This window comes from Pelodiscus sinensis, chromosome 6, assembly GCF_052426305.1.
Source record: "Pelodiscus sinensis isolate ZL-2025 chromosome 6, ASM5242630v1, whole genome shotgun sequence".
Classification (NCBI taxonomy): Eukaryota; Metazoa; Chordata; order Testudines; family Trionychidae; genus Pelodiscus; species Pelodiscus sinensis.
Window position 1 is genome coordinate 8259509 of NC_143057.1, and position 22178 is coordinate 8281686.

Consider the following 22178-nt stretch of genomic DNA (forward strand, 5'->3'; position numbering starts at 1 on the left):
TGTTATTTCAAATTAACTGTGAAGTGTAGACATACCGTTACAGTTCTAGCCTTCACTGCATCCTCTGGCAAGAAGTTCCACAGGTTGACTGTGCACTGAGTGAAGAATAACTTCCTTTGTTGGTTTTAAGCCTACTGCCTATTAATTTCATTTGGTGACCCCTAGTTCTTACATTGTGGGAATACATAAATAATTTTTCCTTATTCACTTTTTCCATACTAGTTATGATTTTATAGACCTCTATCATATCCCCCCTTAGTCTCCTCTTTTCTAAGCTGAGAAGTCCAAGTCTTTTTAATCTCTCTTCATATGGGACCTGTTCCAAACCCCTAATCATTTGTGTTACCCTTTTCTGAACCTTTTCCAATGCCAATATATCTTTTTTGGGATGAGGCGACCACATCTGTATGCAGTATTCAAGATGTGGGCATACCATGGTTTTACAGAGAGGCAATAAGATATTTTCTGTCTTATTCTCTCTTTTTTAATGACTCCTAACATTCTATTTGCTTTTTTGACTGCTAATGCGCACTGAGTGGATGTTTCAGAGAACTATCCACAATGACTCCAAGATCTTTCTCGAGTAGTTGTAACCAAATTAGTCCCCAACATATTGTGCATATAGTTGGGATGATTCTTCCCCTCCCCCGCAATATGCATTACTTACATTTATCAAGACTATATTTCATTTGTTGCCCAATTGCTTAGTTTGATGAGGTCTTTTTGAAACTCTTCACAGTCTGCTTTAGTCTTAACTATCTTGAGCAGTTTGGTATCATCTGCAAATTTGGCCACCTCACTGTTTACCCCTTTCTCTAGATCATTTATAAATAAGTTGAATAGGATGGGTCCCAGGACAGAGGCTTGGCGGCCCCCAATAGTTAACTCTCTCCACTCAGAAAACTTTCCATTTATTCCTACCCTTTGTTTCCTGTCTTTTAAGCAGTTATCAGTCCATGAAAGGATCTTCCCTCTTATCCCATGACAACTTAGATTTCCAGAAAGCCTTTGACAAAGTCCCTCACTAGGGCTGTGTCCAGACTCAGGGGTTTTTTCGGGAAAAAGTAGCCTTTTTCCGAAAAAACTTCACCTGCGTCTAGACTGCAGCCGCGTTCTTTCGAAATTAAATCAAAAGAACGCGGCTTTTCTTTCGACAGCAGTAAACCTCATTTCACGAGGCAGAACGCCTTCTTTCGAAAGTGCTTCTTTCGAAAGAAGGCGTTCTTGAATGTAAATAGGGCTTCTTCGAAAGAGAGCATCCAGACTCACTGGATGCTTTCTTTCGAAAAAGCGGCTTGCTCTTTCGAAAGTTCCGCGTGCAGTCTAGACACTCTCTTTCGAAAGAGGCTCTTTCGAAAGTATCTTTCAAAAGAGCCTCTTTCGAAAGAGGCTTGCAGTCTAGACATAGCCTAAAGGCTCTCAAGTAAAGTAAGTATACTACATCCACTGGATTCTCCCTTGTCCACATGTTTGTTGACCCCCCCCCCCCCTCAAAGAACTCCTAGCAGAGTAGTAAGACATGATTTCCCTTTACAGAAACTATGTTGACTTTCCCCCAACAAATTACATTCATCCATGTGTCTGACAATTTTATTCTTTACTATAGTTTAAACTAATTTGCCTGGTACTGACGTTAGACTTACCGGTCTGTAATTGCCAGGATCACCTCTAAAGCCCCCTTTAAATATTGGTGTCATGTGAGCTTTCTTCCCATCATTAGGCATGGAAGCCGATTTAAAGGATAGGTTACAAACCACAGTTAATAGTTCTGCCATTTCCCATTTGAGTTCTTTCAGAATTCTTGGGTCAATGCCATCTGGCCCCGGTGACGTGTTACTGTTAAGTTTATCAATTTGTTCCAAAACCTCCTCTAATGACCCCTCACAATCTGGGACAATTCCTCAGGTTTGTCACCTAAAAAGAATGGCTCAGGTTTGGGAATCTCCCCAATATCCTCAGCTGTGAAGACTGACGCAAAGAATTCATTTAGCTTCTCCGCTATGACTTTATCATCTTTGAAATCTCCTTTAGCATCTCGATCGTCCAAGGGCCCCATTGGTTGTTTAGCCAGCTTCCTGCTTCTGAGGTACTTAAACATTTCACTATTACTTTTTGAGTTTTGGGCTAGCTGTTCTTCAAACTCCTTTTTGGCTTTTTCTTATTATATTTTTAGACTTAATTTGACAAAGTTTATGGTCCTATTTTCCTCACTAGGATTTGACTTCCACTTTTTAAAAGTTATCTTTATCTGTCACTGCTTCTTTCACCTGGTTAAGCCAAGCCACAGTGGCATTTCTTTCGTTCTCTTACTGTGTTTTTTAATTTGCAGTATACATTTAAGTTGGGCCTCTATTATGGTAGCTGAAAAGTTTCCATGCAGCTTGCAGATATTTCGCTTTTGTCATTGTACCTTCTAATTTCCGTTTAACTAACTTCCTCCTTTTTTGTGTAGTTCCTCTTTCTGAAATTAAATACCACAGTGTTGGGCTGCTGAGGTGTTTTTTCCCCACCACAGGGATGTTACATTTTATTACAGTATGGTCACTATTTCCAAGTAGTCCCGTTACATATACTTCTTGAACTAGATCCTGTGCTCCACTTAGGACCAATTCAAGAATAGCCTCTCCTCTCATGGGTTAAGGCACAGAAGAAACTGCAATAAATATGCCAACTTCAACTATGCTATTTGCATAGCTGATGTTGTATAGTTTAGATCAATGGGAAGAAGGGGAGTTTGTGTAGACAAGATCTCAGTGACAATGCCATAGTGTAACAGTGCCTTAATATAACCTAGTTAACAACTAGAAGACTGCCCAAAGCCCTGGACTGAAGATCCTAATCAACAAGGCTTCTCACAGAGGGACGAACAAGGGTAAAACTTAAGTGTTGGAAGACTTGTGTGGGAGAGACAACCTCTTTGTGGTCTAGTCTGCCACTGTGAAATGAATACCCCCAGAATAACGGACCATCACAATCTTCACCACCTTCTTTTCAAGTGCATGTTTCTTTGACCTGCCTTCTCTAACTCCTAGCAACATGTATATTGAAGGAAAAAACAATCCATCCTGCACCTGAAGCCCCTTATTCCTGGCCTCACCCCAGACTCCACACCCACAGCCAGAACCCTCACAGCCCTCCGGCATCCCAACTCCCAGAACCAGCCTGGTGAATGTGAATGAGCTGAGAGCGAGCGAGCAGTGGGTAAGGCCTCAGAGAAGGGGAAAGGACCTCAGATGAGGGACATAGCAAGGGTATTCCGGTTTTGTGTAAGTAGAAAGTTGAGGACTCTACTTTAGTATCCGAGCTGGCTGAGAAGAGATCCTAAGATGGCAGTGGTCACCCCTTTAGCCACGTATTTTGCTACCCACTTCCATTATGGTGGGGCTCAAACAAGAAAGCAAAGTAATTTCAAGCTCCTGAAAACAGGGACACACACACACACCCCCAATGGCCTATAAAAAGTTAAGGACGAGAAAAGTACGGAAAGAAGTTTTACTTTTGAGTATAAACAACAACCAATAAAACAGGTTTGAATTTTAAAATGACAATGCAATTTGGAATGCACATTTCTTGACAACATTTTTTGTAAAATTGAATAGTTGGCTATGAACTCCCTCCTTTCTTTCTAGAAGTCACCAGAACAGCCTCCTCAATGTGTCCTGGACACCTAAAGAAATATAAATTCGCTCATTCTCTTTAACAAGAAATTAGAGACTATCAGGTAATTTTATACAAGGTTTAAGGCTGTTCTCTTGAAATAACGCAATTGTTTGATCATAAATATTTCCCAGAAGCTTCCAAGAAACTTCTGGTGCTGACATGGATTTCTTAAAGGGCTATTGCATAAAACATGCTGCTTGAAGCAGAAACTCATTGCAAATGTTTAATGGGTAGGCTTAAAGCAGTGGTGGGGAACCCCAGGCCCAGGGGCCAGATGTGGTCCTCGGCATGCCTGGATCTAGCCTCCATGGTTCAGGAATCCCACCCACTGGGGAGCCTGCGCTGGCACTCCAGCCCCTGCCACTCACCCGCAGGGATGGAGCACACAAAGTCTACTAACCTGGGGGCCCTTAGTCTCTGGTGTGCAAGGGTGTGATGAGTGTGTTTTCCTTCTCAGTCACGGGCTTCTCACTTGGCTTCTCTCTTTGTGTGCAGCCCCTGACTGATTTTTCCTGTGAGTCAGCAGCCCCCCCACCGAAAAAAAGTTCTCCACCCCTTCTTTAAAGGGTAGACTGTCATTTCTAAAATTAAATCTTATGCAAGACAAACACCATATGCAAGAACAACAAAAATGAAAGTATATTTGGTTGAATAGACTCTTTCAAGTTTGTTTTTAAGTGAGTTCTGATCACCCCCAGCATCAGCAATATCTTCCTCATACTCTTAAACAGATTACAGATCTTGAGTGAGTGAACTCATCGAGAGAAATGGGGGGGAAAATCTTCATTAATAGTCTTGCATGCATTTTAAAGAGCTGGTGGTTCATATTTTCTAATGAGACAGAAGAATGGGGAGGTAGCTTGATTCTGATGCCGCTGCAGTCCAAACATATTAATTATCTCAGACAGCAAAGAATGAGAACTACACCGAATGAGAAATTTGGAGCCACATCCTGCAGTCCTTAAATAATACTATAGTGATGAAGCACTTGTGCACCAGGTAAGACATTGCCCATTCAAAGATCCCATTGACTTCAACAGGAATTGTTTGCCTCTCTGTGAATTTAGCTTCAGAAAGAACTGTGTGAAATTAAAGTCCAGCTGTAAATTCTCTCCATGTATCAATTCTTCACCCCACTGGATCTCATCTTCCTTTTTTTCTAGTGAGGATCTTATTCATCAAGGTACTTAAGCATACACCTCACAGCAAGCATGTGAGTTTGTCCCACTGAAGTCAAGCAGCTACTGTAAGTATTCTTGCTGAACTTCAGCACTAGGAGTTCATCCAAAGCCCACACACTCAATGAAAGATTCTCATTGATCGCAGTAGGCTTTGGATGAGGACCATAACATACCCAGTATTGTTTATTAAACTCTTGATTGTTGTATTTTTTTCTATACCATAGAATTTGAATTAGTTATAGCTTGTTTCCAATGAGTCCTCCAATTAGTCACTGGCTATATGGTAGAACCCTAAACTTGTACTATAATGTCACAGTCTATGGACTGTGCTAAGAACTTTGCCGTGATAATGTTATAAGGAGGCAAGTTGCTATCATTATTGCAAATCTGTTCTTTTGTTGATTCACAGAAAACATTAATGCTGCGCTCCCTACCTATTTTTTCCCCAAAAAACACATTTAAAAGGAGAAACAAAGCGAAGTCATGAACCTTGAATTCATGAGCAATTTTATGCCGGCCAATTAACAAGCAAAAACAAACAAAAATAAGAATAAAAATAAATTTTAACCTTCTGTAAGAGGATTATTGGGGTCTTTATTCAAGTTGAGTTATGGCCATGGTGCCAGACAGCATTACAAAGAACACTCCAGATTTTTAAAGTTAGCTACTCTCTGTTATGTGCAATACTTCTCCGTGTTCTGCCAAATTCTTGACACGCAAACAATGTATTTGTGAGTGTAATACAGGCCATCCAAAGCCCACACACTCCCATCTGCGGGTGGAACCCAACCTGGGACTTCTAGAACTTAATGCCCGAGCCTTTACCACATGAACTGAAAACCAATTGATCATCAGGTAAGGTAGTAGAGCAGATGCCTTATACTCTCTGTAAGTGATCCCAGTGCCACTAGATGGGATAGTACACCACCACAATCAGAGAGGTGTGGGTTATACGAGCCTATTCCCCAACCTGCATGCATGAACACTTCATCTCTGTGTACAATGCAGGGGTAAGAGAATCATAGAGCTGGGAGAGACCTTAGGAGGTCATCAAGCCCAGCCCCCTACCCAAGGCAGGATCAATCCCAACTAAATCAAACCAACCAGAGCTTTGCCAAGCCGAGACTTAAACACCTCTAGGGATGAAGATTCCACCACCTCCCTAGGTAACCCATTCCAGAGCTTCACTGCCCTCCTAGTGAAATGGATATTAGGAAAAACTAACCTAGACCTCCCCCACTGTAACTTGAGACCACTGCTCCTTGTTCTGCCACCACTCACTACTATGAACAGCCTTTCTCCATCCTCTTTGGAACCTCCTTTCAGAAAGTGAAAGGCTACTATCAAATCCTCCCCTCATTCTTCTCTTCTGCAGACTAAAAAAACCCAAATCCCTCAGTCCCTCCTCATAGGTCATGTGCTCCAGCCCCCTAATCATTTTCGTCACCCTCTGCTGGACCCTCTCCAACGCATCCACATCCTTTCTATGGTGAGAGGCACAGAACTGGACAATATTCCAGATGTGGTCTCACCAGAACTGAGTAAAGGGGCAATAATCACATCTCTGGATCTGCTGGCAATGCTCCTCCTAATGCACTCTAATATGCCATTAGCCTTCTTGGCTACAAAGACACACTGTTGACTCATAGCCAGCTTCTCATCCACTGTAATCCCCAGGTCCTTTTCTGCAGAAATACTACTTAGCAATTCGGTCCCCAGCCTGTAACAATGCTTGGGATTCTTCCATCCCAAGCGCAGGACTCTACACTTGCCCTTGTTGAACCTCATCAGATTTCTTTTGGCCCAATCCTCTAATCTGTCCAGGTCACTCTGGACCTTATCCCTGTCCTCCAGCAGACCTACCTCTCCCTCTAGCTTAGTGTCATCTGCAAACTTGCTGAGGGCGCAATCCATCCCCTCATCCAGGTCATTAATAAAGATGTTGAACAAAACCAGTCCTAGAACTGATCCTTGGGGCACCCTGCTAGAAACCGAATGCCAACCTGACATCCAGCCATTGATCACTACCCACTGGGCCCAACAGTATAGCCAGCTTGCTATCCATTTTATAGTCCATTTATCCAATCTATACTCCCTTAACTTGCTGGCAAGAATATTGTGGGAGACTATCAAAAGCTTTGCTAAAGTCAAGGTATATCACATCCACTGACTTCCCCATATCCACAGAGCCAGTTACCTCATCATAGAAGCTAATCAGATTGGTCAGGCATGACTTGCCCTTCGTGAATCCATGTTGACTATTCCTGATCACTTTCCCCTCTTCCAAGTACTTCAAAATGGATTTCTTGAGGATCCCCTCTATGATGTTTTCAGGGACTGAGGTAAGACTGACTGGTCTGTAGTTCCCTGGATCATCTTTCTTCCCTTTTTTAAAGATGGGCACTACATTTGCCTTCTTCCAGTCAACCTGGATCTTTCCCGATCTCCATGACTTTTCAAAGATAATGGCCAAAGGCTCCGCAATGACATTTGCCAATTCCCTCAGTACTCTTGGAAGCATTAAATCCGGACCCATGGATTTATGTATGTTTAGCTTTTCTAAATAGTTCCTAACGTCTTCTTTCCCCACCAAGAGCTGTCCACCTTCTTCCCATACTGTGTTGCCCACTGCATTTGTCTGGGAGCTGACCTTGTCCGTGAAGACAGAGGCAAAGAAAGCATTGAGTACTTCAGCTTTTCCCACATCATCTGTCACTAAGTTACCTCACTAATCCAGTAAGGGCCTCACACCCACTCATTGCTAACATGCCTATAGAAACCTTTCTTGTTATCCTTCACATCCCTTGCTAGCTTCAATTACAATTGCACTTTCGCTTTCCTGATAACTCCCCTTCATTCTTGAGCAATATATTTATACTCCTCCCTGGTCATCAGACCAAGTTTCCACTTCTTGTAAGCTTCCTTTTGTGTTTAAGCTCAACAACCACGTCCCCAGTAAGCCAATCTGGTCGCCTACCATATTTGTTTTTCTTGCTGCGCATCGGGATGGTTTCTTCCTGTGCCTTCAATAAGGCTTCTTTAGAATACTGCCAGCTCTCCTGGACTCCTTTCCCCTTCATGTAAGCATCCCAGGGAATCCTGCCCATCAGTTCTCTGAGGGAGTCAAAGTCTACTCTTCTGAAGTCAAGGGTGTATATTTTGCTACTTTCCTTTCTTCAGGATCCTGCAATCGACCATCATGATCACTACTTCCCAGGTTGTCACCCACCTCTACTTCCCCTACTAGTTCCTCCCTGTTTGAATGCAATCACATGTACTTAATTTTTCAATTTGGACTTCAATTTACTCTACAAAAGCCACTGAGTAAGTCCAGCCTGGATAAGCCATGAAAACTTGTCTATGTTGCTACATAAATTCTCTAACTGGTCTGTACCAGACAAGATGTAAACCAGCTGGGGTAAATCAGCACAATGCTAATGACTTCTACAGGCTTAAATGGATTTACATCAGCTGAGATTTTGCTTTTGTTAATTTCAAAAGCGACACACCAAGGACTGAATGGGCAATTAGAGGATAGTGAAGAGCCTTTTGAATTTTCTGATTATGGCAGAGGTGCAGTGAGGGTGTTATGCGCCAGTGGGAAAAGGCAAAATTGTACCTCCCCCCACTGCTACCATGCGGTGGGGCCCTGAACCTGGTGCATGGCTGAGCCTGACCCTGGGAGGAGAGGGAGGAGCTTGTAACCACATCTTCCCCTGCTCCCCTCGGTTTAGGGCTGCCCCCCCCCCCCACTAACCCACCGGTGAAGAAGGAGGAGGGTCGGGGTGGGGACGGGGGGAGGAGGCTCCAGTCAGCGGCAGTGGGCAGGTGAGCCGAGGGATGACAGGGGGAGCAAAGGGGATTAAATTGGTGCCTCCCAGTGTGGTGCCCAGGGGCACCACCTCACTACTCCACTATGGTGATGTGAACATGATCCATTACTACATTCACTAAGATCCGTCAACCATTTCATACAGGTTACTGGGCAATAACTGTGGCTGCACTCAACACCAACCTCAACCAGACTCCGAAAACAGCAGTCAAGGTTTCTGCCTTGCATCACCATTCCTTTGAGCGATCCCATTCCTTGCCCTCCTCGAGGAGGAAAAAATGAACCAAACCTTTCCTCACTTCCCCCTTTTAATATAGGCTGTAAGTAAAAAGAACAGATATTTCCATCCAGATGTGGCTTCATATTTACAGTTTTCAGCAGCAGGAGATAGCAAAATAAATAAGTGCATACTAGATCCATCAGCTACCAAACCTGTTAATCTATACTGTGCTTAGTTCAGTTCTTGCACAAGAACTGTTTTGCAGAAGAGTCTTCCACATGAGCATGTCTATGCTGCCATGTGCTTTTGCACAAGAGATGTGCTTTTGCGCAAGAGCATCCATGGGAGTGTGGACACTCCCTTGCACAAGAAAGCTCTGATGGCCATTTTAACCATCTTCTTGTGCAAGAAATTCATGTTGCCTGTCTACACTGCCCTTTTGTGGAAGAGCTCTTGCGCAAGAGGGCTTATTCCTCGTGGGGAGAGGAATAACTCTTCCGGAAGAAGCTCTGTTTAAAATGCTAGACTGTAAATTTATTGCACAAGAACGTGCATGCAGTGTAGACAGCAGGCAAGTTTTTGCGCAAGAAGGGCTGTTCTTGCGCAAGAAGCTGCCAGTGTTGACATAGCCTAAGAGGAAATGGTCTGAAAGAAATCCCTACAAAGCAAGGCCTCTGAGCAACTGAATTTTCACATGTTTCACTCACATGCAAGTGAAGTCCAGTTGTCCCACAATAAAAAGCCTGACTACAGAACTAAGTTAGACTGCATGTATTTAGATAACATGGGTTCACATGGGCATTTGAAGATTATACTGCTTGAAATATTTCATTACATAGACTGGAGGAAATTAATGAGATTTTTTCCCATGCAGTTTCAGTCCTTAACATTTAGACTCTAATATATACATTTTTCATGCTGGCTTCTGGAATGAGCAGTCACTTGCCATCTTGCGAATCTTAACAGCATTCGAAGCATCCGCACTAGCAGTTCTTTTAAAAAGGTCATGAGCTCACACAGGAATTTGGACTCCATGAGGACCAATGGACTGAACTGGCATACAGCATGTGTCAAAGACAAGCATAGTAATCATATTTTCAATTTCTCAATACAGAGTGATTAGAAAAATGTCCAAAGATGCCGATGCCCCACTAGATCCCCAATGGATCCGTGAGTCATAGGTTGAATTGTGAAAAACAGCTTGTATAATATTTTCCATTAACGTGTGGGAATCTCAATGCTACGTACAGTTTTTTGTTCATCCAACATATTGTTATGAGCTGGGTAAAACCTTGCAATGTTTGGAGTTCAATAAAGATGTCACCTCACTCTTCTAGTAACATTAAGTATAAGCTCCCCAGTCAAAAAATAGGTCTGCACCCCACCTATTGTTTTGAATAGATTTATGTCAGAAGAGAGGTCACACACAAACAGAGATGGAAGGACAAAAAACCCCACATATATTTTGATATTCATACCAGTTTTTGGGAAAAGCTAGACAGAGAGCTTTTGGGTCCGGTTTGGCTAAAGAGGCTTGGGTGCGGATGGGGGAGGGGCAGGGAAAGGAGGGGCTGAAAGCCTTTTATTTTTTGTACCTTCAGATACACAGGATTTGTACATTCCTGGGATTTATCTTTGGGGTCAGCTTGTTTATTTATAAGCCACCACCAGTTTCTACTTCCAACTGGAACATGCCCAATGTCCTGAACTCTGACTAGCTGGACAGGTCAAAGAAGGACAACAGCATTTTAGACACAAGCGCACACAATATGGTTCTCTATGGTGGGGGTGGGAGATGTCGGACTACAGAGCCACTCAGCGGAGGGCACAAATGCTCTTCAAACACTATTTCTCTGGGATAAGATGCTTTAACCTGCATTTAAGGCTTCCAAGTCTTCTGCCCCTCCTCCCCCCGCCATGCGATTCTTGGGACGTATACACCTAAAAGATTCATCTCCTACATGCCCCAACAACACCCACTGCTGAAGGCAGAGTGGAGGCCATTTTGCATCAACATTATGAACTTTTCTTCCTCTTCAAGCCATCTCTAGTATTTATACTGAAACTATCCACCAGGCAAACATTTTAAAATACAGTCACTGGAGTCGTCACAAACCAGCTCAACAACAAACATTTGCTTCTCTCTCTGCGCTTTCTTCTTGCTACAAATGACTTTTGCGACAGGGTGCGGTCTCAGAAGCACAGAAGCCACTCGCCTTTTTCCTCTCTGGGGCTTCTCGCTGCCCAGTCCTGCTAGGCCAGCTCCCTGGTCTCCCCTAGAGAAGGCTTTCCTCCCCACCCCCACAAAAACACTGAACCTCTACAGGTCCAAGGAGAGTGCAGATTTGGTCCCAGCTTCCGAGGATACTAGTCCCATACAGGATCAAACCCTCCAATGAATTACTTGGGTAACCACCCTTGTCGCTTATACAAGGAGGAATGTACCCACTGGCTGCCCCTCCTTGTAACAATTATTTACACTGGGCCTGATAATAAAACACCTTTTTTTTATGTTCTGAGTACAAGCAGTAGGATTTAAGTGGGTATCTGTGAGAACAGGCAGAGCAAAGTAGATTACAAACCAAAAGTAACAAACACGCTCGCTAATTCTAACACTGAAATCCTCAGTACATACTCACTACCAACTCACCCTAAAATGGCTTTTTGTTCCAGCTGCACCTCCAAAACCAGGGACATTTCCATTTCCCCTGGGGTCTCTGGTTCACCCCACTCGGGTGTGTCCAGCCAGCCCAAAGACTCCAACCTTCCTATTCTTTTTAGAGACTTCCCTTATTGCATGGGGAGTCACCTGCCTGCTCCCTGCCAACCACTGCTAAGTTGTAAGGATAAAAGGCTATTTGCATAGGACTGCCCAGACTCTGAGGCCTCCCTTCATGACTTTCATTCACACACTTAAGCTCATGAAGTATTCCCTACCCCCTATGTCTAATTTTACACACAAGAATGGCACATACACCAAAACAGGTTAAGACGTGAAGATAGGTGGTTACATGAAGCAATATGCTCAAAGCACCTTTAAGTTCTATATACTGTGACAAAGTCCCTTGGTAGCTCCCTAGGGGTTCTGCACTTTTTGCCAGTTACTTGAGTGCCTCAGAGACTCATGGAGCCCCCCTTTGTTGCCCTGGGATTTCCCCAGAGGCAAGGGTCCCTGCTTACCAAGTCACTCTCATCACAGGCCAGCCCTTGGCATTCAGCCTCTGCTCTGCTTTGCTCCCAAAATGTTTGGCTTCTATAGGGCCAGGCTGGATTGGATGAAAGGATGAAAACCACTTTTTTAGCTCTGTGCATAAGGCAAATATAGTCGTTGATTTGAATGGAGTTAGAGAGATTTACTCTGGCATAAATGTTTCAAATTACTTAAGGAAACTTAATTCTTCATCGCCCAGACGGAGAATATTGATCTGGCCTGGTGTTTTATTTTGCATCTTGCCCCTCCTCCCAGAAAGGGGGGTAAAAGTTACAGAGTACCCCCTTATCAGAAAACAGCTTCCTCCAACCAAAAGCAGACTTACATTTCAGATAGAACAAATATATTCCAAATCTTTAGCAGATTCCCCCTGGCCCACACTCCTCTCATGCACTGGAGTCTCGCACGTCCTATTCCTCCTCCCTCCCAGAAGTTTTGGAGCACCATACGAACATAAGAATGGTCGTACTGGGTCAAACCAAAGTACCATCTAGCCCAGTATCCTATCTTCTGACAGTGGCCAGCACCAGGTGCCCCAGAGAGGGTGGACTGAAGACAATGATCAAGCAATTTGTCTCCTGCCATCCCTCTCCAGCCTCTGACAAACAGAGGCCAGGGACACCAATTCTATCCCCTGGCTAATAGTCTTTTATGGACCGAACCTCCATGAAATTATCTAGCTTCTCTTTAAACTCTGTTATAGTTCTAGCCTTCACAGCCTCCTCTGGCAAGGAGTTCCACAGGTTGACTACACGCTGTGTGAAGAAGCACCATGAATCTGCTGATTTGTGCCCTGCCTCCATTCCTCCTCCGCCTCCCTCCCTGAGTTGGAACACTAGGAGTCAGCTGTTTGCAGCTGTTCAAGCTCTTGGAGTGATGGGCAGGAGTGCAAATCAGGCATTTTGTGATGCTCCAAAAGTGCTGGGTGGAGGAATCGCGGGGTCCTAGTGCATGAAAGGCTCAGGTGGAGGTAGGGTGTCTGTGGGCTGCAGGGGGGGCCCCACTGGGCCTCATGTTGCTGTGTCCCACTGAAATGAAGGAGTACCACTCATGCGGTCCACTCATCACTGGGCTATTCACACTATCACTGCCCATCCTGGCAAATAGCCCTTGGTGGACCGATCTTCCATGAATTTATCTAGCTCTTTTCTGAACCCTGTTATAGCAATACAAACACATGGGAACACACAACCTATTCTCCAATTAAATATGTTCTGGCATAATTTCCCATTTTAACAATACTTTTGGACATCTATAATTGTAACCCTGAGTCTTGTATTAAGCACTGAAATAATACAATAATGGACACACTAGAAATGCATGGATACAGAGAGATCTGAAACTTGCGAAATGGTCAGACACCATCCATTTCTAAGGGAGCCTAAAAAAACGTACATACCAACAAACTGGGAATAACTTGCATCTTCTTATAATCCTACCTGATCTGAACATCAATTTAAAATACCTAGGACAGCATTTGCTCTCAATTATACAGCATATATCTGCATTGTTTCCACCATGGTCAGTATAGTTACTCTGGATTCATAGCAGCGTAGACTAGACTAGCAAAGAGCAGAATTTGGCCTCTTTACATTAATTAAGCCTGAGGGCTGGTTTACACATGAAGCTCTGACCTTAAGCTGCATTTAAAATGGATTCCATTAAGCAGGCGAAAAAGGTGACACAGACCCTCTAAACACAATATCAATCTCATTTAGGCAGTGTTTGTTGTGAACATTTAGAGCCACTGTTTGTGATGAAGAGCAGAAAGTAAGGAGGTAAGAGTTTCTAGAAAGGGGCTATAAAGATCCTGTGACATTTATCCCGACCGCAGCATTCTGAGTTTCTGATCTCTAGTGTTTGTACCATTTTAGCTTAAATTGATTAGGACAGTGTTTGAATTGAACTAAGTCACTCTTGAGCTGACATACTATTACTAATAATTAATAAAAACAAAGATACAGGGTTTATACCTTCTCAACTAAATCAATTCAAATAATTAACTGAAACCAGTGCAACTTGTGAGGGTGCAGCCTTACTTATGAAGGGCACAGTCTTCACTCAAGTAAATATAACCCAGTTGCTGCAGTACCCAAATGCAAAGCAATTCAAGTGCACCCAGTAGTTCAGGACACAAGCTTCTGAGAGGTCATTTGCTCAGCAGCTTTAGCATGTCAAGGCCCATGACTCTAGAACTTGTTGGGCTGATGTGATACCAAAAATCTCTGTCGGTTAAACTACACAGCCAGTGCAACCTTGAGTCTCAGGGTACGTCCACACAGCAACATTTTTTCAAAATAATGCTAGTTATTTTGAAATAACTTAGTCCACATCTACACAGCAGGTAGTTATTTCAAAATAATGTCGAAATACTGTCAAGCTGGAGGACTTCTTACTGAAACTCCTGTAACCCTCATTGTATGAGGAGTAAGGGAAGTCGGAGGAAATGCTCTATTTCGAAATAAGTGCTATGTAGATGCTCCAAATTTTGAAATAAGCTACTTTAAAATAAGCTACACAATTGATGTAGCTCAATTTGCATTGCTTATTTCGAGTTAAGCCCTGCTGTGTAGATGCATCCTCAGAGCCCTGGAGCCATTGAGGGTTTGAAGCCTAGAGATGGGATCAGCTTGCAAGCCTAACCCAGAATGTCTGAATTTAGTGCTGTAGTGTGAACTGGAGTCTCAGGCTCCAAGGCCGAGTCTATACTACCATGGAGTGTCAATCTAAGTTATGCAACTTTAGTGATGTGACTAATGTAGCTGAAGTTGACGTCCTTAGATCTACTTACCGCAGTGTTTTCACGGTGGTGAGTGGTGGCAGACACTTTTCCATCGCCTATGTTTCTCATTCTGTTGGAGCACTGGAGTCGATGGGAAAGCGCTTGATGGTTGATTGATCACGTCTATACTAGATATGATAAATTGACCACCTGGATTGATTGCTGCCCATTGATCCGGTGGCTAATGTGGATATGCTCTCTGTCTCGCTGCTTGCTATGTAGATGAACCCTGTCTGGTTACTGGCTCCACCCTTTTCTCCATAAACAAACATAGCAGGGCAAGATCCACAGCTCTTATCAATGGACACAGCTCCATCAAAGTTACAGAGCTGATGAGTTACATCCAGTGAAGCCAGGTGATCAGGTCCTTATCATGGAACTTGAAACAAAATGTATTGTGGAAAAGTGCGCACAACCAAAAATCTCCTATCCCCTTAGCCCTACAAAATGAGAAATAAGTACAACACTTTGCTTGGAAAGGAAAACACCACTGGGCCCAAAGTATGTGCACTGTATTTTGATTGTATTCAGTGCATCCTTTCAGCTTGCTCTTGCTTTAATTATATTCTACAATTATCCACACTAACGCACACACACTCATTCCCCCCCAGCCTTTCCAAACTTTGATACAGAAGATGATAGCACACATACACATTCTGACTGGAATTTTCCAATAGGCCTCAAAGAATTTGATGCCAAATTCCCAGTAAGCACAGTAACCTAACCCTTAGGCCTAATTGAACATCCCAATTTCTATTGTTTATAATGTTGGGAGTCATTTTAATCAACTAAGCACTGTTTGATTGTGTTCTATAGATGGGGTTCTCATCATTCTGAAACACTAGTTTATTATGTATTTATTTTAAGGAAAGCCTCTATCCTTTACACATTTTTTATGACTCTTAGGCTATAGCCAATGGACAACAGCTGTGCTGTCATTTCAAAAAACTATTTACAGATTTGACATAGAAGTTGGATAACAGTTAAACACCATTTTGCATTAACTGTATCTGCTGTGCTCATAAATCTACTATCAGCATCCTACTATGCTACTCATTTCAATGGAACCTTCTACAGGACTCTTCCCCTTCCAACTTTCATTGCTAGACCATAGGTGGGGAATCTTTTGGGGGGGAGGGGGGGGTCAGGGGCTACTGACCCACAGAAAAAAAAATGAGATGGGGGCAGGGGCCACAAACAAGCGAGAAGCAAAAAAAAAAAAGAACAAAACCTCACTGATGTGACCCCTGATTGAGAAAGAGAAAGACACTCCTTACATTCCCCTCACACACCAGAGCCGGGGGTGGGGGTGGGGGGGCCAAGCAGTAGATTTTTTGTGCTCCAACCCCATGGGAGGGGAGGGGCGCAGAGTAGTATTTGGAGCACCAGCGCTGGGCTACCCAATGCTTCAGGGGAGCTCTGAGCCAAAAGTGCCAGATCTGGGTAAGCTGGGGACCACAATCTGCCCCCGGGCCTTAGGTTCCCCACCCCTGGACTAGGCTGAGGACTTGTCTACCCTTAAACCACTGCAGCTGCACCACTGTGGTATCTGTGAAGATGTTGTCTAAGCCAAACTAATTTCCTAATGTGCCTTTGGAGCTGTCCTGAGGACACACCTAGGAAGCAACTCAGAATCTCAGCTTCTTCCTTCTCTCTGACCCCCCGCTTAAGGCAAGTAAGTAGCTTATTTCCCCTCTCATGAACGGACAGTTGTACCTGTTGGCATATGGGGCGAGTGCAGAGCCACGTCTCCTTCTCACTCCTGACTCCTCTGTCCATTTGCTCACACTAAAGAGAGCCAACAACCTGCACAGGCCCCTGGGCAACGTGTGGGGGGCAACTCTGCACTCCTGGAAGGGGCGGGGCCTCAGAAAGCGGGCGGGGCTGCAGGCAGCCAATCCTCCGAGCCACCTAGAGTGCTGTGTGCTCTCCCCAACCCTCAGAGCTGTGTAGAGTAAACAGGGTGGTGCTCTGGTTGTGATTTCAAGGGCCTGGAGCTCTGGCCACCACTGCTGCCTCTACTGTGGCTGGGAGCCCCGGGCTCCTTTGAATCACTGGACCCCAGAGCAACTGGTCCTTTGGATGTCTCACACTTCAGCAGTACCTGAATATCAGAGGTGCCACACCAGACCTAGATCCCAGATCTAGATAGGCTGAGTAAGGGATGTTGGTGGAGGGTCTCATACCCTATGCTCCCCTGCTCAGCCAAGACGGAAAACGACACAGTCTAACTTATAAATGATTCCGCTGAAATACACCACAATGAGGAGAGTCATCCAGGGCTAGACAGGCTGGAATACCGCAACTTGAGCACTTTTCATTGGCAATGAAGCCCTTACTAGGCCCGTGAGGGGGAAGCAATGGTGATATACAGTTAAACACACTTTTATAGTTATTTCACTTTTTTCTATTTAGAGTTAATTTGCTTAACCTTTCACAAGGGACACTACAGAAGGGTTGATGCAGCCAGATAACCAGCCACGTGACATCACAGTAGACAGTTCCTTTTTTCTTTTTCCCCTCCAAACTGGATTTTAATGGGATGCACAGCAAATTGAATAGTTTCTCCCTGGAAGTTCCATGCTGAGGCAGGCACATGCCCTGTGGATTTTCACAACTATTACAACCCCTGGTAGGAGAACAATAAAATGTCTTTCCTCTTACCTTGGGGGACGGATGGGATGGGCAGTTCTGTAAACACTGAAATCCCCAGTCTGTGCAGGGCTGCAGATGGAAATCAGAAAGAAAAGGAATCATTAAAACTCATTAACATTGAGTGTTCTACAGAAGAAGAGGCGAGAGAAATGCCCTATCTTGAGAGTCATACAACAGCAAGAAGAAAATTACAGAATAGGGTATATTGCACCAGATCTGCCTGCTGACTGGTAGCAGGCAATTAAAAAAAACTGAGTACAGCACAGCATTGGTACATTGGTTTATAATTATCTTATGGTGATGGGTAAAGATCATGCTGATATTGCGATCTCAGAAGTTGGAGAAATGTTGAGGGAGGCATAGTAGGGCAGAGGGCAGCCCCCAAACGGGGTGAGGAAAAAGTGACACCCAGCCACGTTCTGCTCCAGTCTCACCCCCAGTCCTAAAAGAATTATTTTGTCCGCTTTTTTTACATTGCCAGTGAGTCAAACAATCCATTCTTTGCACAGATCTATTTCGGTCTTTGCTATTAGTCACCACCTCTTCTGTCCTGCTCTGTGGGGAAACTCCCTCAGGAACCACAATACACTTTTTTCATCTGTTCACTTCACAGAGTAGCTTCAATAAGCTACTTAGGTGCCATGGAGCGAGGATTAGGAAGACTAGGACTTGAGCGGCAATTTGGCAACAACTATGCTGACAATTTTTCAGGCCACCTTCATTGGCTCTCCGGTGCAGTGAAAAACACAGCAAAGAGAGATGAAAATAAAAACACCCAAGTAGTCGGTAGGAAAGGGCCATGCTCAGGTCAGAATTCCACTTTACACAAGGCTTGTAAAAAGGAATTTTGGCTGCTAGACTAAAATCAACTTTCTAATATGCTTCTAATAACAGGCCAAACAATACATCCTACCAGGCAGGGCTGGGTTAAAACTTGCCGAGGCACTAAACTATATTAAGTCTAAGAGGCCCCATAGCATTACCAAAAATGTGTATCATTCTTACAGACAGGACAATGAAAATAGAAATACTTAAGTTTCATATTTGCATACGTACCAGTATATGGGGGAAGATACAAAAAAATGCCAGTTTTTAAGTTGTATTTAGAGGTCCCTCATAACCAGAAGTCTTAAGATGTAGATTACTTAGCTTGTGCATAAATCCGGCACCATCAGCAAAACATTTAATGAACAATCTACTTCCATGTGAAAGAGAGGAAGATTGGGAGGAAATTCAGTGAACGGAAAGTTTTCTATGCCTGAAGTCTGGCTTTAAAGAAGGCTCTTTGGAATTGGGTACCTTTGAAAAACCCAGATGAAAAAGGAACATTGGGCAAAATGGATTCAAGGCTTTAGAAGGAGAGGCAGTACATAATATACTATACAGTCTATCATTTTTTTCTTACATTACTGACAACATCATATCTAGGAGCCAGATCCTCAGCTAATACGAACTGACATAGCTATGGTCACGCCCCCCCCCCTTCCCATGCTTTTTGAAAATTGGCTTACGAATATGCAAAACTTGAAGACACTTCCTGCAAAATGAGTCATGTAGCATATCCGTTTTAAAGTTACTACCTGCCGACTCTGTATATTTTGTGTGCATGTTCCCTTCTTATATATAAAGTTAGAAACATGAAACGTGGATCTGAATTTAATTATAAATCTGTTAATGAGGACCACCACTGATACTTTACAAATGTAATGGCTCAACAGTCAGTCCAATGACCCATGAATGGATTTATTTTTGCTGAGAGCCCAAACTTTGGTTGGTCCTAGAACAACATGTCACCATGCCACCTAGTACTGGAGTCCATCTTGAATCTAGTACTTTACTATAGGGACGGAGAGACTGAACAAATGGTTCGCACCCTGGGGGAAAGTCTATTTAAGGAATGGAATGCAATCAGGTTTTTGCCCTCAGCTAGACTTTGAAACTGCCTCATTCATCCTACGAGGACACACACTGGTGCCAGATATCAGGTTGGTAGTACCTGTCAAAACTAACACCATCTCTTTGATGGTAAAATCCCATGGAGTCTGAGAAGCTGCAAATATGGTAACAGACCACCCAAGAAAGGGGTGGAGAATGCCCCAACACAAGAATAGTGATAGAGATGTAGCCGTTTCCACTGGAAACCCTTTAACTTCACCAGACAAAACACTAGGAAATATATCCTATGGGGCAATCCTTCCTAGAACTAGCCCACCTAATGTCAACGTTTTGTTAGCTCAACAAGACAATGCATGTCACTTAGGTTTCACTTTATTAATGAAAGAAGCCCATCAAATTGATGACCTAGTAGAGGTTATTTTTAACGGAAGGTCAAACAGCAGTTTACTACTAACCTCATCCATATTTTAAAGAGGTCACTTAAGGCTATTGGTAATGAACCTAAGTACAGATTGAACTGTTTTTGAAAAGTGCTTTCATTTCCTGTATGAAAAAACCCCTATAATTTCCTGGAGAAAAAGCCCGATAGAAGTGCAAATGATTATATAGTTTCCTTAATATGCTTAACTCTATCATGACTCCTTACTCCTCTCCTCCTCCCTCTCCTTCTGAAATGATTCTCACTGTGGATCAGTATGATAAAAATGGGCCACTTGGATTTTTGGAAGATCAAATAACATATTTAAACACAACACACACATACAGCAAAAAGGCATTTTACAGCTGAATTTAAATGAGTTGATTGATGGACCGGTAACATTCAATGTGTCCTGTGACTTAGTTTGCTCCCCTTCACTGAAATTAAAAGTGGCGGGATCTATTTCAATTGCTTTGCGTACTCATAAATAATTTGTTTTCTTGATTCATTTTGCAAAAGGCTGCAGATACATTCTACAGTGAGAAACAAACACAGCTGTTTTCAGGTACTTGTGATTTGTGAGCTGAGTTCACTGGTCATGTTGAATGCTACTCAGATTAATCTTATTTTGTAGACCTCTCAAAATATTTCCAATTGTTATGCTCCAGTGGAAGGGAAAATACAGGCAAAATTTCATATAAATTATGCTACAGAATTGTCGTTCAAAGTCTCTCCATGGGCTAGGACCATGGATGAAGATTTATATAAGGATTAAACCATTTACAAACCTCCTTGCAAAAAATCTGTAACATTGGCTCGGCCATCCAATTACTAGAGAGTGTATTCTCCCATTGTACATATTCCTAGTCATGAATATAAGCCCATGGATCAGAGTAAGAATTACTCCTGATATATCTAAAAGAGTTATATGATATTACAATAGAACAGGTCTAATCCTGTGTCTGGAATTGTTACTAATGACCAGTCTGAAAGAATTGCTATCAAAGGAGTTGACAGTGTTGTTTACAGGTAGCCCACTAGTTCACTTCAGGAAAGTCATTATTTTTCTAATAGAAGGGATGAAAACCCCAATATTCACCCCTGTTCTGTTAAGTTATCAACCCTGTTAGAACAGTCTATGAATTACACAGGTTAATTTCTCAAGTCCAGATGGGTAGAATATTAGATGGATTGAAATAGTAGAAAATGGGATGGTTTTCTCAACTGTTGATTTATTTCATTTTCTTTGGCTTCTGAATTTTTCACTAACTCACATTCTATCAGATCGGGAAGGGTGATCTTTCAATAGCAAGGCAATCTCATTTGTTTCTCCTGTTAACTTAGAAGTAGTTGATTACTGAAAGAACAAGCCTTGATGTGTTGATCACGTTTATCTTTCTCCTTTCCCTTTTCACAGCTAGCTGCAATTGGGTTACTTGATCAGCTTTTTTCATGCTGGTCCCCATCCATTCCATCTGTTCCCTGGTCAAACAAATGTTTATGCCAAACTAGCCACTCTTTCAAACTGGTTACTACTCCTACCCTTTTAAGGGTAACCTGCAAAAAAAAAAAAAAAAAAAAAAAAAAATCATCCAGCTTGTCATCTAGCACTGCGATCTAAATCTCCAGAAGGCAAGACCCAAGACCTGAAAACCACTTTCCCCTTTGTCCTTCTTCATCAATTTCATTCTCAGGAGCATGTACCAAGTTTCTGGTGTCTCTCCCGAGCTCAGTAAGAATACTTCTGTTGCCCGTTCCAGTTTAATTCAGAGCTTTCTTTCTCCTAGATGAGTTTCCTGCCCGGAGGGCACCGGGTTGGGGACACCAGTTTTCATTGGGAACACTTCCACCACAAGGCGTCAAACAGTAGGAATTTGGTTTTCAGAGGCTGTGCGGATGCTTTACACTGTCCATTTTGAGTATTTTTATAGTGACTGAACACCTAAGCTCAGACCTATGCCAGACTAAGTAAACAGCCCTTTAGAACAGTGTTTCTTAAATTGTGTTCTATGGCACACCTGTCTGCCACAAGGCAGTCAGAGGTGTGCCGTGGAGAACAGAGTTCAAAATGGCCACCCTTAAAGGGGCAGGTGACCTTTTGTTTGTATGTTTCCCAGCGGCACAATCAAAATAACATAATCAAGCTTTAGTACCAGGCAAGCTGGTGTGATGTAGATGCAACTTTGCCTCACACTAAGTCTATGTGTAGAGGTACCCTAAGTTTGTCTGAGATTCTTCCATAAACAATAGCTGTAGTAAGATGAAGGCTTAAAACATAAGCCCATGTAGCACAGGGCTGGTCTGAGGCTTAGCTAACAACAGT

At 43.1% G+C, this 22178-nt stretch overlaps 1 long non-coding RNA gene across 2 annotated transcripts in view; it reads right to left on the minus strand.

The window, feature by feature from the left end:
- The window catches only part of LOC142829796 (uncharacterized), a 293243-nt gene that overhangs the window by 54764 nt on the left and 216301 nt on the right, over window positions 1-22178 (minus strand). Inside the window, exons 3-4 of one of the 2 annotated variants that reach the window (XR_016349839.1) lie at window positions 17551-17610; window positions 3204-3667 (exon numbers count right to left, since the gene is read on the minus strand). This is a non-coding gene — a long non-coding RNA (uncharacterized LOC142829796). Of the gene's footprint in view, window positions 1-3203; window positions 3668-17550; window positions 17611-22178 lie in introns of those variants that run through there. The other variant, XR_012904587.2, reaches the window with a different exon arrangement.